Source organism: Aquarana catesbeiana, linkage group LG07 (genome assembly GCF_042186555.1).
Source record: "Aquarana catesbeiana isolate 2022-GZ linkage group LG07, ASM4218655v1, whole genome shotgun sequence".
In the NCBI taxonomy this organism is placed as follows: domain Eukaryota; kingdom Metazoa; phylum Chordata; class Amphibia; order Anura; family Ranidae; genus Aquarana; species Aquarana catesbeiana.
The window spans coordinates 266,128,542-266,150,897 of NC_133330.1; positions in this window are offsets into that span (position 1 = coordinate 266,128,542).

Here is a 22,356-nt window from a genome sequence, read left to right on the forward strand (position 1 = left end):
CGCGACTTCGACGCAACTCCGACGCGACTTCGGCAAATTACGAGGCGACTTGAAGTCGCCTCCATGACAGGCGACTTCGCCTGTGGCCAATCAGCTCTCTGGGAGGGAGGGGGGGAGGGAGGGGTTTTCCCTGCAAAGTCGCTTGACTTTACAGAGAGATCCGACTTGGAGGCGACTTCCATTGATTTCTATGGTACAGGTCGCCTACCAAGTCGGATCAAAGTAATACAGGGAGTACGCTCTGAAGTCGGAGCGACTTCAGTAGTGTCTATTAAGACACTAGCGTTAACTCCCATCAAAACTATTTCTGGGGCGACTTGGGGCGACTTGAGGGCGTACAAGTCGGATCCCAAGTCGCCCCAGTGTGAACCGAGCCTTAGGCTTTATATAGACAGGTGTGTGGCTTTCCTAATCAAGTCCATTTAGTATAATCAAACACAGCTGGACTCAAATGAAGGTGTAGAACCATCTCAAGGATGATCAGAAGAAATGGACAGCACCTGAGTGTCATAGCAAAGGGTCTGAATACTTAGGACCATGTGACATTTCAGTTTTTCTTTTTTCAATAAATCTGCAAAAAATGTCAACAATACTGTGTTTTTCTGTCAATATGGGGTGCTGTGTGTACATTAATGAGGAAAAAAATGAAGTTAAATGATTTTAGCAAATGGCTGCAATATAACAAAGGGTTAAACATTTAAGGGGGTCTGAATACTTTCTGTCCCCACTGTGTATATACAGTCAGGTCCATAAATATTGGGACAGCGACACAATTCGAATATTTTTGGCTCTATACACCACCACAATGGATTTGAAATGAAACAAACAAGATGTGCTTTAATTGCAGACTTTCAGTTTTAATTTGAGGGTATTTACATCCAAATCAGGTGAACGGTATAGGAATTACAACAGTTTGTATATGTGACTCCCACTTTTTAAGGGACCAAAAGTAATGGGACAAGCTGCTCAGCTGTTCCATGGCCAGGTGTGTGTTATTCCCTCATTATCCCATTTACAAGGAGCAACAGTTGGCCAGATCAAGAACACTCTCCAGGAGGTAGGTGTATGTGTGTCAAAGTCAACAATCAAGAGAAGACTTCACCAGAGTGAATACAGAGGGTTCACCACAAGATGTAAGCCATTGGCGAGCCTCAAAAACAGGAAGGCCAGATTAGAGTTTGCCAAACAGCATCTAAAAAAGCCTTCACAGTTCTGGAACAACATCCTATGGACAGTTGAGACCAAGATCAGCTTGTACCAGAGTGATGGGAAGAGAAGAGTATGGAGAAGGAAAGGAACTGCTCATGATCCAAAGCATACCACCTCATCAGTGAAGCATGGTGGTGGTAGTGTCATGGCGTGGGCATGTATGGCTGCCAATGGAACTGGTTCTCTTGTATTTATTGATGATGTGACTGCTGACAAAAGCAGCAGGATGAATTCTGAAGTGTTTCGGGCAATATTATCTGCTCATATTCAACAAAATGCTCCAGAACTCATTGGACGGCGCTTCACAGTGCAGATGGACAATGTCCCAAAGCATACTGCGAAAGCAACCAAAGAGCTTTTTAAGGGAAAGAAGTGGAATGTTATGCAATGGCCAAGTCAATCACCTGACCTGAATCCAATTGAGCATGCATTTCACTTGCTGAAGACAAAACTGAAGGGAAAATGCCCCAAGAACAAGCAGCAACTGAAGACAGTTGCAGTAGAGGCCTGGCAGAGCATCACCAGGGATGAAATCCAGCGTCTGGCGATGTCTATGCATTCCAGACTTCAGGCTGTAATTGACTGTAAAGAATTTGCAACAAAGTATTAAAAAGTGAAAGTTTGATGGATGATTGTTAATCTGTCCTATTACTTTTGGTCCCTTAAAAAGTGGGAGGCACATATACAAACTGTTGTAATTCCTACACCGTTCACCTAATTTGGGTGTAAATACCCTCAAATTAAAGCTGAACTTCTGCAGTTAAAGCACATCTTGTTCATTTCATTTCAAATCCATTGTTGTGGTGTATAGAGCCAAAAAGATTAGAATTGTGTCGATGTCCCAATATTTATGGACCTGACTGTATATACTTCTGTTCAGAGTATATAGCGCCTGGGGGGCCCCCAACGCCATTTTTATTTATTTTTTTTAAAAAACCTGGTAATGGGCTGGGGGGGACCCATTTTTCTCAATGATTTTCATATATATTGCCGGGACCCAACAATACATTACAGCCGCAAGCAGTTTTAAATGACTTTTTTTCCTTTAGAAATGTCATTTTGCTGTGGCACTTTTCTAAACACGGGAAAACTGCGCCACTTTACAGGCATTCTATAGACACTCCCCAGGCACGATATTTAAAGGAGTATTTCATTTTTATTGTTTCAGTTTAAGCAGTCTTAAAATCACTGCTCCCGAAAAAAACAGCGTTTTTTAAAACTTTTTTTGCATTGACACATGTCTCCTGGAGCAGGACCTGGGTCCCCAAACACTTTTTAGGGCAAAAACTTGCATATAAGTCTTTAAAACAGTGTTCGCGTGTTTGAACAAACTTTTTTGCATGTTCAGATGTTGTGGTGCGAACTGAACCAGGGGGGTGTTCGGCTCATCCCTATTTATAACTTGGAAAAATATGCAGGAGATAAAAATTCACCCACACAGTACATATTACTGGGTTATTTTTAAATGTTATCATACTATGGTGAAATTTAGAGTAGCAAATTACCCAGAGAAGCTTTCTATTTAAGCAAAACTGATCAAATTGATAGTTTCTATGAACAGAGTGGAAACATTTCAGCTCATATAATATTTACACATAAATAAATAAATAAAGTGCTCTTTATTTAATCATTTTTGTCATTCTCACATTCTGTGTTCTCCCTCTACTTAATTTTTATATAACACATAATTAACAATGTTCACTAACCCCTTCTGACTATCTTATACACATAAAGATACAGACCATTGAGTTCATTGGCTCCTCTCTATAACATTATCTCTTGGGAGGGCAGGACCTTGACCTTCTAGCTATAAAAAATGTATATATATTTTCACATGTTCTATTATATCTTTGTAAGTAATAAGGCAGAAGACAGGGTTCTAATCTGCATTTCATGGAAATGTAAGTATTCATAGTTTTTACTGGGCTAGATGACTTTAATAGATATATGATATTATATAAATAATAAAAAATAATGGCTAGCATAGTTTGACTGTAGAAGCTTAGTATGAAAATAGATATGTTGTCATTAACGCAAACTGATCTAATAACTAGTGGCACCATTTGTTGCAATGCTAATGCATTAGAACTTACAGTGGGGACGGAAAGTATTCAGACCCCCGTAAATTTTTCACTCTTTGTTATATTGCAGCCATTTGCTAAAATCACTTAACTTCATTTTTTTTCCTCTTTAATGTACACACAGCATCCCATATTGACAGAAAAAAACAGAATTGTTGACATTTTTGCAGATTTATTAAAAAAGAAATATCACATGGTTCTAAGTATTCAGACCCTTTGCTCAGTATTTAGTAGAAGCACCCTTTTGATCTAATACAACCATGAGTCTTTTTTGGGCAACATGCAACAAGTTTTTCACACCTGGATTTGGGGATCCTCTGCCATTCCTCCTTGCAGATCCTCTCCAGTTGTGTCAGGTTGGATGGTAAACGTTGGTGGACAGCCGTTTTTAGGTCTCTCCAGAGATGCTCAATTGGTTTAACTCAGGGCTCTGGCTGAGCCATTCAAGAACAGTCACGGAGTTGTTGTGAAGCCACGCCTTTGTTATTTTAGCTGTGTGCTTAGGGTCATTGTCTTGTTGGAAGGTAAACCTTCGGCCCAGTCTGGGGTCCTGAGCACTCTGGAGAAGGTTTTCGTCCAGGATATCCCTGTACTTGGCCACATTCATCTTTCCCTCACTTGCAACCAGTCGTCCTGTCCCTGCAGCTGAAAAACACCCCCACAGCATGATGCTGCCACCACCATGCTTCACTGTTGGGACTGTATTGGACAGGTGATGAGTAGTGCCCGGTTTTCTCCAAACATACCGCTTACAATTAAGGCCAAAAAGTTCTATCTTGGTCTTATCAGACCAGAGAATCTTATTTCTCACCATCTTGGAGTCCTTCAGGTGTTTTTTTAGCAAACTACATGCAGGCTTTTATGTGTCTTGCACTGAGGAGAGGCTTCCGTCGGGCCACTCTGCCATAAAGCCCCGACTGGGGGAGGGCTGCAGTAATGGTTGACTTCTACAACTTTCTCCCATCTCCCAACTGCATCTCTGGAGCTCAGCCACAGTGATCTTTGGGTTCTTCTGTACCTCTCTCACGAAGGCTCTTCTCCCCCAATAGCTCAGTTTGGCCGGACGACCAGCTCTAGGAACGGTTCTGGTCGTCCCAAACGTCTTCCATTTAAGGATTATGGAGGCCACTGTGCTCTTAGGAACCTTAAGTGCAGCAGAAATTTTTTGTAACCTTGGCCAGATCTGTGCCTTGCCACAATTCTGTCTCTGAGCTCTTCAGGCAGTTCCTTTGGCCTCATGATTCTCATTTGTTCTGACATGCACTGTGAGCTGTAAGGACTTATATAGACAGGTGTGTGACTTTCCTAATCAAGTCCAATCAGTATAATCAAACACAGCTGGACTCAAATGAAGGTGTAGAACCATCTCAGGCTGGGGGGGCCCCCCCTGCCCGCAAGCACCTTTTCCCCTTGTTGATGAGGACAAGGGCCTCTTCCCAACAACCCTGGCCGTTGGTTGTCGGGGTCTGCGGGCGGGGGGGCTCAACAGTCTCTTCCACTGTAATGCCGTATGCACGGTCCACAATGACTTATATAGGGATGGGGCGTGGTCACTGGGTGATGTCACCCAGTGACCCCGCCCCTTATTATGTCACAGTCCCATCATGCCTAATTAATTACTTTAAAAACCTGTCTAGTGTGTTTTTTTCCTAGGTGAATGGGTAGGATTCCGATATGCCCCCCCGCCCGCAGACCCCGACAACCAATGGCCAGGGTTGCCGGGAAGAGGCCCTTGTCCTCATCAACATGGAGACAAGGTGCTTTGGGGTGGGGGGGCATGAGGCCTGGTACGGTTTAGGAGAGGGGAGCACTCGCTCGTCCCCACCCCCTTTCCTGACCGGCCAGGCTGCATGCTCGGATAAGGGTCTGGTATGGATTTGGGGGGGACCCCATGCCATTTTTTTGGCTTAGGGGGTTCCCCTTAAGATCCATACCAGACCCAAGGGCCTGGTATGCTCTTGGAGGGGGAACCCATGCCGGTCAAGATTCATACCAAACACAGTGCCTGGTATTGGCGGGGATCCAAGTTGGATCCCCGTTCATTGAAAGTCGGACGTATGTCGGCTTTAAGTCAGGAGGCAAAGTCGGATCCAAAGTAGGACGGCTGTCGTGTCGCACCAGTGTGAACCCAGCCTCAAGGATGATCAGAAGAAATGGACAGCACCTGAGTTAAATATATGAGTGTCACAGCAAAGGGTCTGAATACTTAGGACCATGTGATATTTCAGTTTTTCTTTTTTAATAAATCTGCAAAAATGTCAACAATTCTGTGTTTTTCTGTCAATATGGGGTGCTGTGTGTACATTAATGAGGAAAAAAATTAAGTTAAATGATTTTAGCAAATGGCTGCAATATAACAAAGAGTGAAAATTTAAGGGGGTGTGAATACTTTACGTCCCGGCTGTAAATTATGCAATTATTCAATTCTTATAATAGAAACATCCATACATATATGTGAATGAGTGTATTTAATCCATTTAATGGGTGTGGTAGAATTATTCATGTTTTAGAGGGCTCTTTAGATTCATGCTTGTTACATTGGTATAAAACAATCTGACGTTGATTTACATATTTATTGAATTTGTTTGATATATTATACTGTTGAATTGATACTTCTAATTATGTGTGATTAGTTACTATAGTAAGCTTGAAGGACATTTATCATACTATGGAGCACAAGCAGAGTGGTAGGGATTTATAAATGATATCACTTTTTTTTAATAGTTTTTGGATTCTTTTAGGAGGATTGTTTTGTAAACTAAATTTTGATGTAGTAAAGGTGACTAATACAATATAATTGTTTTTTCAGTATCTTTGAATATTCTTCTAGTAATTTGCCTTTCGTATAAGTCCTGAGGGGGACATGCAAGGAAAATAAAAAACAGCATTTTAGCTTGCACATGATTGGATGATAAAATCAGCAGAGCTTCCCCTCATTTAATTTCAGATCTACTCCTCAGATTTACAGCGACTGCACTTTTAAGTGCACTTGCAGTGCACTTGTAGTGCAAAGTGGATTTGCCTTTCATAAATAACCCCCATTGTCTTTGATGTAACAGTGGCATCACCACCATAACATTATTTGGTGGTAATACGTTATTTATTAAATGGTTATTAGCCAGATCCCACCCAGGCCAATTCTGACATTTCTCTCCTACATGTAAAAATAAGTATTTTTTGCTAGAAAATCACTCAGTACCCCCAAACATTGTGTATATTTTAAGCAGAGACCCTAGAGAATAAATAGGCGATCGTTGCAATGTCACAGGGTGTCACGCAACCCCGTCGCACTCCGCTTGAGTGCTTCCGTGCGTACACTGCTTCCTCCAATCTGGACCATCAGATATCAGATATTACAGCCAACTGTACACTAGCCGACGCTAGCTTGCAGGAACATGGAATGATTTATTGGACAAGTATACAGCCTTTTTATACACTTGAAAAATATGTCAGTCTCCACATACACAATAACCCAAATATTTACCCAAAACATCACACAATGGTTTAGCTAACGAGGTAGGGTTGACCCATGGCTAATCCCATCATCCTGACTCAGATGTTACATTACAGACCAGCCTTGTCGACTTCAAGCTACCTGCAGACAATACACATTATCATAAGCATAAACACAGCAAACCCTCAAACAATAGCAGAAGACCTTTAAAATACAATTAACAATACAATGATCTCCCTAGTAGCAGACTGTCCGGCTCCAGAGGCCAAGGTGACCAGCTCTTTCAATTAACATATATAGTTCAGAATCACACACAGTATTTACACAGCGATTTTTCAAACGCAGTCCTTTTTGGAAAAAAAGAACTACACTTAAATGAATTTTAATGCAAAAAAACACAATATCTAACCCATTTTTTTTTGTAAAAGATGATGTTATGCCGAATAAATAGGTACCTAACATGTCATGCTTTGAAAATTGCACACGCTCGCGGAATGGCGCGACTACAGTACTACAGTACTTAAAAATCTCCATAGGCGACGTTTTAAATTTTTTTACAGGTTAACAGTTTACAGTTACAGAGGAGGTCTAGTGCTAGAATTATTGCTCTCACTCTGACATTGACACTGACATTTACGGCAATACTTCAACCGCGTTTACATATTCAGGCACAACCTATGAGGGGACGGGGGTGCTTTGCATTTTTTTTTATTATTTTATTTCATTAATTTTTTTACACTGTCCCTTTAATTTTTTTTTTAGATCACTTTTATTCCTATCACAAGAAATGTAAACATCCCTTGTGATAGAAATAAGGCATGACAGGTCCTCTTTATGGAGAGATTTGGGTTCTATTAGACCCCAGATATCTCCTCTGCCCTGAAAAGCATGAGATGGGGGCAGATAACTTGGAGAGAGGTGTGGATAGGTGGAAGAGGGATTTAGAATGAGGTTTAATAGGAGGTTTGTATATCAAGAGTCGGGTGTGGGTTTGGTAAGAAGAGTGGGGTGCAGGGTGGTGGTGTAGAAAGCTGGAGAAGGGTGCAAGGAGGGGAAAGGGAAAATTGTAATAGGATATAAGAAGGGGATGCAGAGAATTAGAATAGGGTGTAGGCAGGGTGAAAAGAAAGTTGGAGTGGGTGTAGGAGAATGTGGAACATTTTTGAGAATCTTGGAGAATGCTGTTTCAAAAAGTCGATACTAAGTAAAGATTAAATTAGGAAAGAGGGTGCACAGATACACTCTATAAATGGTTTGCTGGATTTACTTAAAAAATTAAGGCAGCATTTTGTATTAAGATATTTACTAAATTACCATATAAAACATATATTACAAAAACTTTCTGTTTTAAGCCAAAAAGTAAGGGTCTCCATTAGAGGCTTTTCCCTTACCACTTGCTCTTGTGACAACTCAAAACCTTTGGCTTTATCCTCACTTTTCGTCTTGATGTCAGTGGTCACCAGGGCAATTAGAGAGATTGAATATCCACATTGTGTGCACAGATAGCAATAAGGCACAACCAGGAAGATGACTGTAAACAGGAATTTACATTCAGTTATTATTTATGGTATTCACCATCCAGCAGTTATCCAAACTTAGTACAGTTTCTTCACTACAGTTTTATAATAAACAGAAAATTATAGCCACGGATATCATCCACTAACATTTTTTATTTTATTTGTGATGAAGCTGATGAAATACAGTGCAAAAATGTAACTCATTGACAGAAGACCTCCAGCTTGCTGATGTGAGTTGGGGGTGTGGTAAATGTTAATATTAAGTATGCATCATCAAAGCTTTAATTGTAATTGCCTGTTCTCATCCCTGTCTACTAAAGTAGGTGATTCCCTTCATCCACAGAACTGTCAAACTTTCATGTGACTTCAAAAGACGCCCATAGGAACAAGGTGAATAGAACACTAAAGTTTGCATTTGAAATACAGATGATCGAAAAACAATTTAACTTATGTGCAGTGCAATATAGCACAATAAGATCTTTTTGGCTTCTTTGGAAACAAACATACTTTTGAATTTTACAAGCTTACATAATAGTGGATGTGACTTTAGCTTCATCTATAATACTATAATGAATAGGTGCATTATAAGGCAGATTTTTAAAAGCTCTACAGATATGCCTTCTTGAACAGTGCAGTGCCTGAGAACCAAAGGTGCTTTGGGTGATTTATTTTTTAGGTATTCTTTCAAATAATGAGAAAACAATTTGTCTAAAATGCTAAAGGTCAGCAGGGTAGTTTTAGGGAAATTCTCAATTTGCTATTGTTGCCACCATATATCTTCTTATTGCCCAATAAAATCTTTATTTTAGATTTTACAGATAGCATACACACAATATGATGCATCATGCAGTATATAATGTATTTTAAAATATGCCTATATGTTTAAAGTGATTGTAAACCCTGACATATACTGACCACAGTGAAAAGCCTCTGACACATTGGGGGATATTTACTAAAACTGGACACTCAGAATCTGGTGCAGCTGTGCATAGTAGCCAATCAGCTTCTAACTTCAGTTCGTTCAATTAAGCTTTGACAATAAAACCTGAAAGCTGATTGGTTTCTATTCAGAGCTGCACCAGATTTTGCATACTTCAGGTTTATCGAACCCCGAAAACCAAGCACCGCCTTCAGGATTTCTAAGTGCATACATTTTTCATTTCACTCCTCAATACCTATCACAGTTTCGAAGGCCATAAAATGCCAGCCAAGATAGCACAACTCCCCCCCCCCCAAATGACCCCATTTTGGAACGTAGACACCCCAAGCTATTTGCTGATAAGCATGTTGAGTCCGTGGAATATTTTATATTTTGCCACAAATTGTGGGAAAATGACAGATTTTTTATTTTTTGCAAAAAGTTGTCACTAAATGATATATTGTTCAAACATGACATGGTTATATGTGGAATTACACCCCAAAATACATTCTGCTGCTTCTGGACATTTCAGGGCCTCCGTAACTATGATAGGAAGTGAGGAGTAAAATCACAATTTTACGCCTTTAGAAAGCCTGAAGGTGGTGCTTGGTTTTTGGGGTCCTGTACGTGGCTAGGCTCCCAAAAAGTCTCACACATGTGGTATCCCCGTACACAGGAGAAGCAGCAGAATGTATTTTGGGGTGTAATTCCACATCTAACCATGCCATGTTTGAAGAATATATCATTTAGTACCAACTTTGTGTAAAAAAAATTTCAAAAAATAAAAATGTAATTTTCCCGAAACTTGTGACAAAATATCAAATATTCCATGGACACAACATGATTCTCAGCAAAAAGCTTGAAGTGTCTTCTTTCCAAAATGGGGTCATTTGTGGGGTTTTGTGCTATCTTGAACTTTCAGGGCCTCCGAAACTGTGATAGGTAGTGAGAAGTGAAATCACCTTTTTACGCCCTTAGAAAGCCTGAAGGCGGTGATTGGTTTTTGGGGTCCTGTACATGGCTAGGCTCCCAAAAAGTCTCACACATGTGGTATTGCCGTACTCAGGAGAAGCAGCAGAATGTATTTTGGGGTGTAATTTCACATATGCCCATGGCGTGTTTGAGCAATAGATCATTTAGTGACATCTTTGTGCAAAAAAAAAATAAAAGTAAACATTTGTCATTTTCCTGCAACTTCTGGCAAAATATAAAATATTCCATGGACTCAACATGCCTCTCATCAAATAGCTTGGGGTGTCTACGATCCAAAATGGGGTCATTTGGGGGGGGGGGGGTTGTGCTATCTTGGCATTTTATGGCCTTCAAAGCTGTGATGGGTAGTGAGGAGTGAAATCAAAAATTTACACCCTTAGAAATCCTGAAGGCAGTGCTTGGTTTTCGGGGTCCTGTACGCGGCTAGGCTCCCAAAAAGTCTCACACATGAGTTATCCCCATACTCAGGAGAAGCAGCAGAATGTATTTTGGGGTGTAATTCCACATAATGCCATGCCATGTTTGAACAATAAATCATTTAGTGACAACTTTGTGCAAAAAAAAAGTGTAATTTTCCGAAACTTGTGGCAAAATATAAAATATGCCATGGACTCAACATGCCTATCAGCAAATAGCTTGGGGTGTCTACTTTCCAAAAAGGGGTCATTTGGGGGGTTTTGAACTGTCCTGGCATTTTATGCACAACATTTAGAAGCTTATGTCACACATCACCCACTCTTCTAACCACTTGAAGACAAAGCCCTTTCTGACACTTTTCGTGTACATGAAAAAATATTATTTTTTTTTGCAAGAAAATTACTTTGAACCCCCAAACATTATATATTTTTTAAAGCAAAGGCCCTACAGATTAAAATGATGGGTGTTGCAATTTTTTTTTTTCACACAGTATTTGCGCAGCGATTTTTCAAACACAATTTTTTTGGGAAAAAATACACTTTTTTTCATTTTAATGCACTAAAACACACTATATTGCCCAAATGTTTGATGAAATAAAAAAGATGATCTTATGCCGAGTACATGGATACCAAACACAACATGCTTTAAAATTGCGCACAAACGTGCAGCGGCGACAAACTACATAGATTTTTAAAAGCCTTTAAAAGCCTTTACAGGTTACCATTTTAGATTTACAGAGGAGGTCTACTGCTAAAATTACTGCCCTCGATCTGACCTCCCGCATACCTCACATGCATGGTGCAATTGCTGTTTACATATGACACCAGACAGACGCTTGCGTTCACCTTTGTGCATGAGCACGGGGGGACAGGGGTGCTTTTTGTTTATTTATTGTTATCTCAGGGAATGTAAATATCCCCTATGATAGCAATAGGTAGTGACTGGTACTCTTTTTTGAAAAAAATGGGGTCTATTAGACCATAGATATCTCCTCTGCCCTCAAAGCATCTGACCACACCAAGATCGGTGTGATAAAATGCTTTGCCAATTTCCCAATGGCGCTGTTTATATCCAGCAAAACCTAAGTCATGAAATGCTCGTAGCGCTTCCGGTTTCTTAGGCCATAGAGATGATTGGAGCTGTTCTGGTCTCTGATAAGCTCTATGGTCAGCTGGCGGAACCACTGGCTGCATTCTCGGGTTCCGTGTTTGTAAAAGCAGTCTAGAGGCTAATTAGCTGCTAGGATTGCTTTTACATGAAAGCCAACCACTGGCTGAAAAGAATGATACCAAGATGATACCTAAACCTGCAGGCATCATTCTGGTATAACCACTCAAAGTCCAGCAACATACCAGTACGTTGCTGGTCCTTGTTGGGCATACATTGTAATGTTCTTTTTTTCATGCAGCCTGTGGGTTGAACGAAAAAAAGAGATTGATCGGTGGGTATGCCCACCATTAGAATACCCCCCTTCATCCACCCACTTCTAATGATGGGCATACTTGCACCATTTTTTTTTTAACTGTGGTGGTAAAATCACCTCCTACAGCACTGAAGTCGCTGATTTACGTATCGTGGGAGCAAACGCTGTTGCTGTCAAGATAAATAAATCAGTGCTGCAGCTGAATGGCGTACCTGCTTAGCAAATGATTGTTAACAATAAAACAAAGTAACATTATAGTATAACAGTAAGACATACCATACCTGCAAAGCAAATACAAAAAAACATAGTAAAAATATAACATTTTTTAATGCAATCTGTGCCTAAAAAATATATGCCGAAGCATGAGGGCAATCCGTCCCTAATGTTAGGGGCAAATCACCCCTCCACCCCTGCCCAATGCTTCGGCATATATGCTCTTTTTTTTTTAACTGCAATGGTGAAATCACCTTCTATAGCGCTGATTTACATATCGTGGGCGCTGATTTACGCTGATTTACATATCGTGGGAGCAAACGCTGTTGCTGTCAAGATAAATAAATCAGTGCTGCAGCTGAATGGTGTACCTGAAAACAAAAACATGGTTAACAATAAAACACAGTGAACAGTAAAGTATAAAAGAATTACATACCTGAAAAGCAAACATGATAAAACACAGTAACAATAAAACATTGCATTGTAGAATACAGTAAAAAAGTAAAAAAGAGCAAAATAATAAAGAGAGAATAAAGAGAGTGAGAGCAATAAAATGACAACTATTTTTGTTTTTTTTATTTTATATATATTTGTTTATTTTATTTTTTTTTACACTTTTATTTGTAACTGTAACGGTTGTAACGGTTCAGTTCCAGGTTCTGGTCTCCCAAAATGCGGTGGCATCTTTGTAGACCCTGTGAAAGTGTGTCCTAGTCTGTGTAGTCCTGCACCTTACGCTAATACTCCACTAGTGCGTGGCAGCGTTCAAAACATTCACCAATGCAAAGACCAGGATGGTCAGGACAGAAGGGACAATAATAGCGGGTGTCACGCCTATATCTGCGCTTTCTACAGACACAACATTTTCTTTGGGGGGGATCCTTGGGTAGGGGTATCACGGAGGACATACGGAAAATGCCTCTCATGCAGCCGGCTTACTGAATTTGGATTGGGAAGTTGGGCTACAGCACCGTCTGGAAACAGAAGGGCTGTGATGATCTCTTCCTGGAATTTAAGGAAAGATCCAGTTCATCCTGAAGCTTTGTATAGCACATAAGCATTCAACAGAGCCAATTGAAATAAGTATACAGACACTTTTTTGTACCAGCGTCTGGCCTTACGGGCAACTAGGTACAGCGCCAACAACTGGTCATTGAGGTCCACCCCTCCCATATTAAGGTTATATTTGTAGACACAGAGGGGATTCTCCACAACACCAGTCGCCGTAGGATTTTGGACTGTCGTGTCTGCGTGAAGAGAGGACAGAACAAAAACATTCCGATTATCTCTCCACTTCACAGCGAGCAAATTATTACACTTCAAGTAGGCTCTCTCCCCAGCCTAGGACGGGAATCTACAAGCCGCTGGGGTAAGCCCCGACGATTAGATCTCGTGGTGCCACATGCATCAATTCCATGATCAAACAAGTGACTAAAAAGGGGCACGCTCATGTAATAATTGTCCACATACAAGTGGTACCCCTTTCCGAATAAGGGTGACACCAAGTCCCACATAATCTTACCAGCGCTTCCTAAGTAATCCGGGTAGTTCTCCGGCTCTACGTGACTATCTCTGCCCTCATAAACCATAAAACTATATGTATAGCCTGAGGCCCTGTCACAGAGCTTATACATCTTGACCCCATATCTGGCACGCTTGCTGGGAAGATACTGTTTGAAAGACAAGCGGACAGAAAACTTAATCAGAGACTCATCAATGCAAACAACTTGATCGGGAGCAAACAAGGCTGCAAACTGTTGGTTGAAGTGGTTTACGAGGGGCCGAATTTTGTAGGGCCGACCGTATCCAGGGTCACCCTGAGGACAACAGAGTTCATTGTCATTGAAGCGCATGAACCACAAGATCTGCTCATATCGTGCCCTGGCCATGAAGGCAGAGAGCACAGGCATATGGTGAATTGGGTCAGTGGACCAATATGACCGCAACTCACTCTTTTTAGTTATGCCCATGAGGAGGGATAGGCCCAGATCTTAAATTCAGAAACCATAATAGGTTTCCATTCTCTGGCAAGAGTCAAATGGGGATTAGCGGCGATGAATTGACCAGCATACAAATTGCTTTGGTCCACAATAGATCTATAGAGAAAAAAACAGCGAATAAAAATCAAGTGATGTAAAATCAACTGTTTCCACCCGAATTCTGGGTTGGCCAGTGAATGGGGGAAGTACGGGTGCTGCAGAAGTGGTGGACTCCCAATTAGGATTGGCAAATGCAGCAGGAAGGGCACTATGGGCTCGACGGGCCTGTGTTTGTCTTCTTTTTGGTGGCTGCGTGACACTAGTTGTGCTAGCCACCTCACCAGCTTGAACCGCACTTATGGGACTCGCCATGTCACCACGTGATACTGCAGTGCTGGTTTGACTACGACCAGGGTGTACTAAACCGCTGGTGCTTGCCAGTTCACCAGAAGGATGAGCGGCACTAGTACTGGCTCTCTGCTCCATACGAGAGTCCTGCGGTTCTTGCACCTCAACAACAGCAGAAGAATGGGGTCGGGTACGCCTGACCTTGGCAGGGACCACAACTCCGTCGTCAGAGCTATCTGTCAGGGTACCGTTGCTGTCTACAGGATCGTATTCTGAGCCTGAATCTGACAGATGAGTGTCTTCCTCTTCACTATCTGTCATGCTCAGAAACGTGTAGGCCTCTTCACTAGTGTACCTTCGATTTGACGTTTTGGTCTCTAAATTTACTAGTACACTAGTGAGACTCACAGGAAAAAGATCTCCTGACTGTCAGCCACTGATTCAAATGCTACCAAAAAACTGTTAGCGTTTGCAGGGATCAGGCCTGACTCTGCGAACGCTGCAGTTATGTGTGTTGTGTTTCTGTAAGTGACAGTGATCGATACTGCACTTGGGTGGGTTGGGCTCATTTTAAAGGCTTATATGCAAGTTATAGCCATAAAAAGTGTTTGGGGTCCCGGGTCCTGCTCAAGGGGACATGTATCAATGCAGGAGCAGTGATTTTAATAATGCTTAAACAATAAGAATTAAATATTCCTTTAAATATCTTACCTGGAGGGTGTCCTTAGTCTGCCTGTAAAGTAGCGCATATTTCCCATGTTTATAACAGTACCACAGAAAAACTAAATTTCTAAAGGAAACAAAGTCCGCTGGAGCCCACACGCAATCTAATTTTCCGACGGACTCCGGTACGCCGGACCAAGTATGCCGGAAAGTCCGCTCGTGTGTACGCGGCATTAGGGACCTTGTGTAAGCTCCTTGAGGGTAAGGACTGATGTGAATGTACAATGTATATGTAAAGCGCTCCGTAAATTGATGGGGCTATACAAGTACCTGAAATAAATAAATATGTAAGTCACGCCCACATATGTAAATGGTGTTTAAACCATACATGTGAGGTATTGCCACAATAATTGGAGCAAGAGCAATAATTCTGGTATTAGACCTCCTCTTTAACTCTAAATAGGTAACCTGTAAAAAGTTTTAAAGTGTCGCCTATGGAGACTGTACTGTACGTAAGTCGCACCTGTGGGTAAGGGTCGTGCTTGCGCCCATGGACCCAGCGGTGATCGGATTCATTTCAGAACCGATTAATCTATAGGTCCAGGCCAATGATTTATAGCCTGGACCTGCTGATTGGTTGTGGCAAATGGCAGAACCTCCTGTTCCTGTGTAATGTAAACACGTTTCTGTGTAATGTAAACTATGCAATCTCCTCTCCTGGAGCCCTTTTTGGTTCCAGCATGAGATGAGATATCATCAGACAGTGAGTAAAAGCACTACACTGACCCCAGAACACACAGTTAGGCACATTTAACCCCTTGATCGCCGCCCCCCAGTTAACCCTTTCACTCCCTGTCACAGTGTCGCTAAGTGCAGTGTTTTTAATGATCACTGTATTGGTTTCACTGTATTGGTTTTACTGGTGACGCTAGATAGCGTTAGCGGCAGTTAGAGGCAGTCCCATACAGCGTTGGGGTACCCACCATATATTCCCTAATAAAGTTTTAACCCCCTGATTACCCCCAGTTAACCCTTTAACTGCCCTGTCACAGTGTCATTAGTACAGTGTACAGATCTTTTTTCTGATCACTGTATTAGTGTCAAGGGTGACGCCAGTTAGCGTCAGCATCAGTTAGCATCAATCCCAGACAGTGTCAGATTGCCCGCCACATATGCACTACTAAATATTTGAACTCATTGATTGCACTATACTAACACACACACTAAACACCTCCATTACTAGTATACAAGTATTACTAGTATAGCCTCAACAGATCAATATCTTTGATCAGATCAGAACTATACTAGCTTCCCCAATAGTATAGTGTTCCCAAAAATGCAGCATTAGCAGGATCAGCCCCAACACCTGCCAGCACCTGCATTTAGCCCCCCCCCAAACAAGTGCAGTGTCAGTAGATCAATGTCACTTCCGATACACAGTACCCAAAACCGCAGCAGTAGCAGAATCAGGCCTGATCTCTGCAAGCAGTTACATTTTTTAATGGTGGTTCAAACAGTCCTTGACAACCAGATGCTTTTTTTAGCTGTGAGTCACACTAGGTATCTATAAATTTATTGGCCAAAATGTCAAACCATAGGTATACTAGTGAAGAGGTCTACAGGCTACTGAACATGATAGATGAGAGCGATGGGGAGTCCTCACCATCAGAATCAGGCTGTTTTCAAACCTGTAGAAAGCAACGACAAGTTGACAGATAGCTTTGACGAAGAAGTAGCGGTCCCTGCTAAGGTCAGGCATACCCAACTTCGTTCCCAGGTTGCTGAGGTGCTACAATTGTATGATTCTCGTATGCAGCAGAGTGTCATTACTAGTGTCGCTCTGGTGAACTGGCGAGACAAACCAGCGCTGCAGTAATACTTGATAACGTGGCGGGTCCCATAAATGCAGTTCAAACTGGAGTGGTGGCTAACACTAGTAGTGTCCCGCAGCCACCAAGGATTCAAACACAGGCCTGTAGAGCCCATAGTGCCCTTCCTGATGGCAGCCCACACATTCTGCTGTGCCTGTACTTCCCCCATTTACTGGCCATACTGGAATTCAGGTGGAAACAGCAGATTTAACGCCCCTTGTTTTTTTTTTTTGAGTTGTTTTTCACGGAAGATCTGTACAGATCTATTGTGGACCAAAGTAATTTATATGCCAATCAATTTATCACTGCAATCCCAAATTTGACCCTTGCCAGAAAATTTGCATGGAAACGTATTATGGTTTCCGAATGTAAGTCTTTTCTCTGCCTATCCCTCAACATGGGCATTACTAAAAATAATGAGTTGCTGTCATATTGGTCCACTGACCCAATTCATCATATGCCCCTGTTCTCTGCTGCCATGGCTAGGACTAGGTAAGCAAATATTTTACGCACTTCTAGTTGATGAACTTCAGCGAAAATGAACTCTGTCGTCCTCAGGGTGACCCTGGATATGACTGGCTCCACAGAATTTGGCTACTCTTAAAATCACTTGAACCAAAAATTTGCAGCCTTGTATGCCCCCCAACAAGCTGTCTGCGTAGATGAGTCCCTGATTACGTTTTCTGGCCTCCTTGCTTTCAAACTGTTTCAAACTGTTTCTCCCCAGCAAGCGTGCCAGATATGGGGTCAAAATGTATAAGCTCTGTGCAGGGCCGGACTGGGAATGAAAACCAGCCCTGGAAAAAATGTCATACCAGCCCCATTATTATACCAGCCCAACAGCATAACGTCATTATTTTCTTGTTCATAAAATGGAAAACCATGCATTTTAAAGCACATTTAAAGAGTGCATTATATATAGATAAGACACATATAAAAGCACATAGGGCTTTATATATATATATATATATATATATATATATATATATATATATATATATATATATATATATATAAAAAGCAAATTACAGTTAAAAGTGGTAAAAGTGGAACAATCATCAAGAACAGTCCACTCATTGCTATGGTGATATATATTGCCAGACTAAGGAATAATCAAAGAACTTTACTTCAAAGTATGGAAGACGTAAACATGTTCAAAACTTTATTAACGTAACATAAATAAATTACTCACAAAGACACAAAAATAGTAGTAGTTAATTACTACACATAAAAAAAAAGTGCAAAATGTTTTACTTAACAGTAATTAAATATTGTAACAGTTACAATAAACCGTTTGAGATAAAAAATAGTGCAAATATGTTGCTGTTAATTCTGTAGCAGTACAAAATGCGCAAAAACTTTTAGAATTTCGACAAGTCGGAATACCTTGAAAACATATTGTTAACTTGTTTTCCAGTCCAAGTTTAGGAATTAAAAACGTTTCAGATGTACCAATGTAATGGCAAGCAACTCAACAGTTTTCAAAAAGTAATGTTCAAACATTACTCAAAAAAAGTGCTTTAAAAACAAGTAAACGACTTTAACAGTAGATAAAAAAAAAGTGCTCATTAACTTTTAGGAGGTTGCAATGTGCAAACTATCTTCTAAAGTTTTAGAGGATAAAATATGCAAAAACCTGTTTGTAAACATTGTTAACAAATAACTAATCTAGTCAAAATTTAGAAAAATATGGATCAACCAGCATTGTAATCCTCAGACATGCTTGTAATGTTATGTAAGCAACATCCCTTGTAGCAAGCTGCTTTTTGAAGCCAGAACATCAATGATGGTTTCATTGCTTTGTCCAATCAAGACCTCTTTTTCCATGGACATGAGCATAAAGGCCTCCAAATGTGGTTGGGAGAGGGAATTTCGAAGTCTGTTCAAGATATATTTCAGTTTTGAAAATGACCTTTCACATGCTACTTGAGAAGAGGAAAGTGATCATGTGCTTGTAGGTTGTCAACGGTTTCTAACACCATTCGGTATGCCTGCAGTATATCCATACCCTGTGTTTGCAGGTACAAGGATAGTGGAGTGGTATTCTTGAAAATAAATAAGTACAGCTGTGCTGTTATACATGTTTTGAATTTCTTGAGGGAGTCTAAGAAAGTTCCAGCCTTGTATCTAATGTCAGCATTAAAATGTTTCAGAACATGATATCGCTGCCATGGTCTGGATCAAATTTACATACAAGGCTCGACTTGGATCATTAAATGAACCAAACACCTTTGTAAGTGCTGCATCTGTGGACCACCATCTTGTTTCTCCAATCACAGAAAGTGATCGGAATCTTTCTTCCTGAGACTTATCCCGCCATACATTCATCCGGAGGTAAGATTCACGGATAAACACAGCACATGAATTTAAAAGGCCGAACAATGATATTGCCTCAACAGATATCTTTGTGACATCCATCATCACCAGATTTAGTACATGTGCATAACACCAAACATGAATCTGGCCAGGCGCTTTTTTACTCAGCCATGTGCTGAATCCGTTGTACTGCCCCTGCATATTAGAAGCTCCATCTGTTGAGTTCCCAACACAGTCTGTAACGTCACTTTCCATGGTTTCCAATACATCGCAAACCAGTTCACACAAAGCCTTCCCTGTCGTGGATGTGCAATTTACCACAGCAACTAGACATTCATGGACCACATCCGTGACATATCTAATTATAATTGAACACTGGTCTGAGACATTTATATCCTGCGTTGTATCTAGCTGAATTGAGAACATGCCAGCATCTCTGATTTCTTGGGCAATACCTTTTTTTAAAAGTGTTGAAATTACACAGATGATATTGTTCACTGTCGTTTTAGAAATTAGTGTAACAAAGCCGCCACGTCCTTTGCTACTCGTTGCACCTTGATGCTTCTTTTTACTTTTTTTAATAACTGTATCAAGGTGATTTTTCAACAAGGGATCAAACTTGCTTAGGAGTAGCAAAATCTCAAGGAAGTTTCCATGGTCCAAATTTTTATCTTCTAAAGTATATGCTGCTTCAGCTGTTGCCCTATAGCTTAGACCTCTTTTTCCAATCAGCTTGATGGTGTCAATCACTCTCTCTAGGATGGCACGTTTTCTCTTCACTTCCTCCTTTCTGGCTGTTGTTTGTTTCTCAAAGAAATGACTAGATATGTCCATATTCTTTGATCTCATCAAGAAGGATTCAGAGCTATTATTGTGGAGGTTGCTTTTTTTGTGCTCTTCAATTCTCTGATACATATGTTTTTCATCAAAGCAACCATCAATAAAAGCACTGATGTCTGTCTTTCTACTAAAAGCAAGACACACCATGCAGAAAAAAACACCATGTCCATGTGAATAGGTCAACCAGTGACGCTTCTTTCCATCCCTCCTCTCATATAACTTTTTCAAATTAAAAGAATGGAAATCTGGTTGACATGGATGAAACCGGAAGAATGAATCCAAATTTTCTGATTTTGGTCTGATAAACCACATTTTATCATCAACTGTGTCAGGTATGCCCTCATTAATGCCCACTACTTCTGGAATCTCTTCTGCTGCTAATGATTCATCCACAATTTCTTCTTCCAATTCTTCATCAGTTTCTAGCTCAATAGGAGGTCCAATACTGCGGTGAATATCTTCACCTGCATCAGTATCCATATCCACTTGTACAGTGCTAGGTATTGCTGTGCTACAGCTAGCACCACTGCCTTTAGGTGGAGATGCAGGTGGTAAGTCATGCTTTGTTGCCACTATCTTAAACAAGCTACTGACTTTTTGATACTGGTTTGCATCTTTTTCTAAGAGTTTTTTTTTTTTTTTTCACGTTCTTTTTCTGCTCCTCCTTTCTGTTTTCTTTTACCTTCACCCTTCTTATCCATTTCAATCACTAAAAAAAAAAATAAAAATACATGTTTCCTAAATCTCTCCTAGATCAAAACACGCTGTCAGCAAACAGCAAAAACATCTAATAAGTAATTCCCTAACTGGACGTATTTCCAAATCCACCACTTTCTACATGACAGTAACTGTAATTAGACGGTTTCCTGGGCACTCTCCCCTTTTAAAACCCTGTGCTCCCAATCCTCACCCCAGCAGCATGTATTATCAAATATTCATAATATGCTTTACGCGTATTTCTCCCACATATCTGGGAAAGTATGCCAAGCCTGGGAAAGGGGATTGCAAATGGACCAAACAGAGGATCAGTGGGAGCGCATTTTCACTTTTGCCCACAAAGGCATCACTAAATGTCTCGATCCAGGAGAATAACTATAAGACCCTCACTAGATGTTATCACACACCTGTTATGCTTAATAAATACCACCCAGACACCCCCAACACTTGCTGGAGAAGCTCCAGGGAACCTGAATCACTACACATATTTTGTGGTCATGTTCACTAATACAACCTTTCAGGTCACAGGTTCACAAAATAACGTCACTAATCTCCACCTACTCCCTGGAACACACTCTGGCCCAGTTTATCCTCCATCACTTCACTACAACTGTACAGTTTTACCGTAAGTCCCTGGTTATCAGGGTGGATAAAAATCAATGATTTTTAAAAAAAAAGATAAGTTTGATTTTTATCAAATTTATTTTAATAAAATGCTTTTGGAGTAAAAATCTAAAAGATAGTTTTCTATTTAAAGTGGAGGTCCACCCTGAAAAAAAAAAATGCACCAAAAAATACCTAAAAAAATGGAGGAAAAGAAAAAAAATTTTTTTTTACTTACGTGAAATGGCTGTTGCTAGGCAGTCTTCCTAATCTGCCTCTTCCTACACCACGGTGATCTTCAGTCTTCTGCTCCCTGCGTTGTCTTCTGGGGAATGGGGCGCGGTGTGTTATGGGAACTGTGTGTGTCCCACAACACATTGCATCCCATTCACAAAGCGCCGCACCGCTCGCGCATGCGCAGTAGGAAACTGGCAGTGAAGCCGCAAGGCTCCATTGCCTGTTTCCCTTACCTAGGATGGCGGTGCCGGGACCCAAGAGCCGAGGGACGGGTCGGCCTCGGGCAGCCGACATCGCGGGCACCCAGGACAGGTAAGTACTTATTTAAAGTCAGCAGCTACAGTGTTAGCAGCTGCTGACTTTTAATTTTTTTTTTCAGGGGCGGAATCCTGCTTTAAGAGGAAATAGGAAAAAAAAAAAAAAGAGGCTGCAATATTTTCATTTTTGGTAAACTCATTCAATGAATCCAAACTCTGCAAGTTGAGATAACATGCACTGCATTGATGTCACAGTAACCATAAGCAAAATTCAGGAATATTACTTATCCCATTGTTTT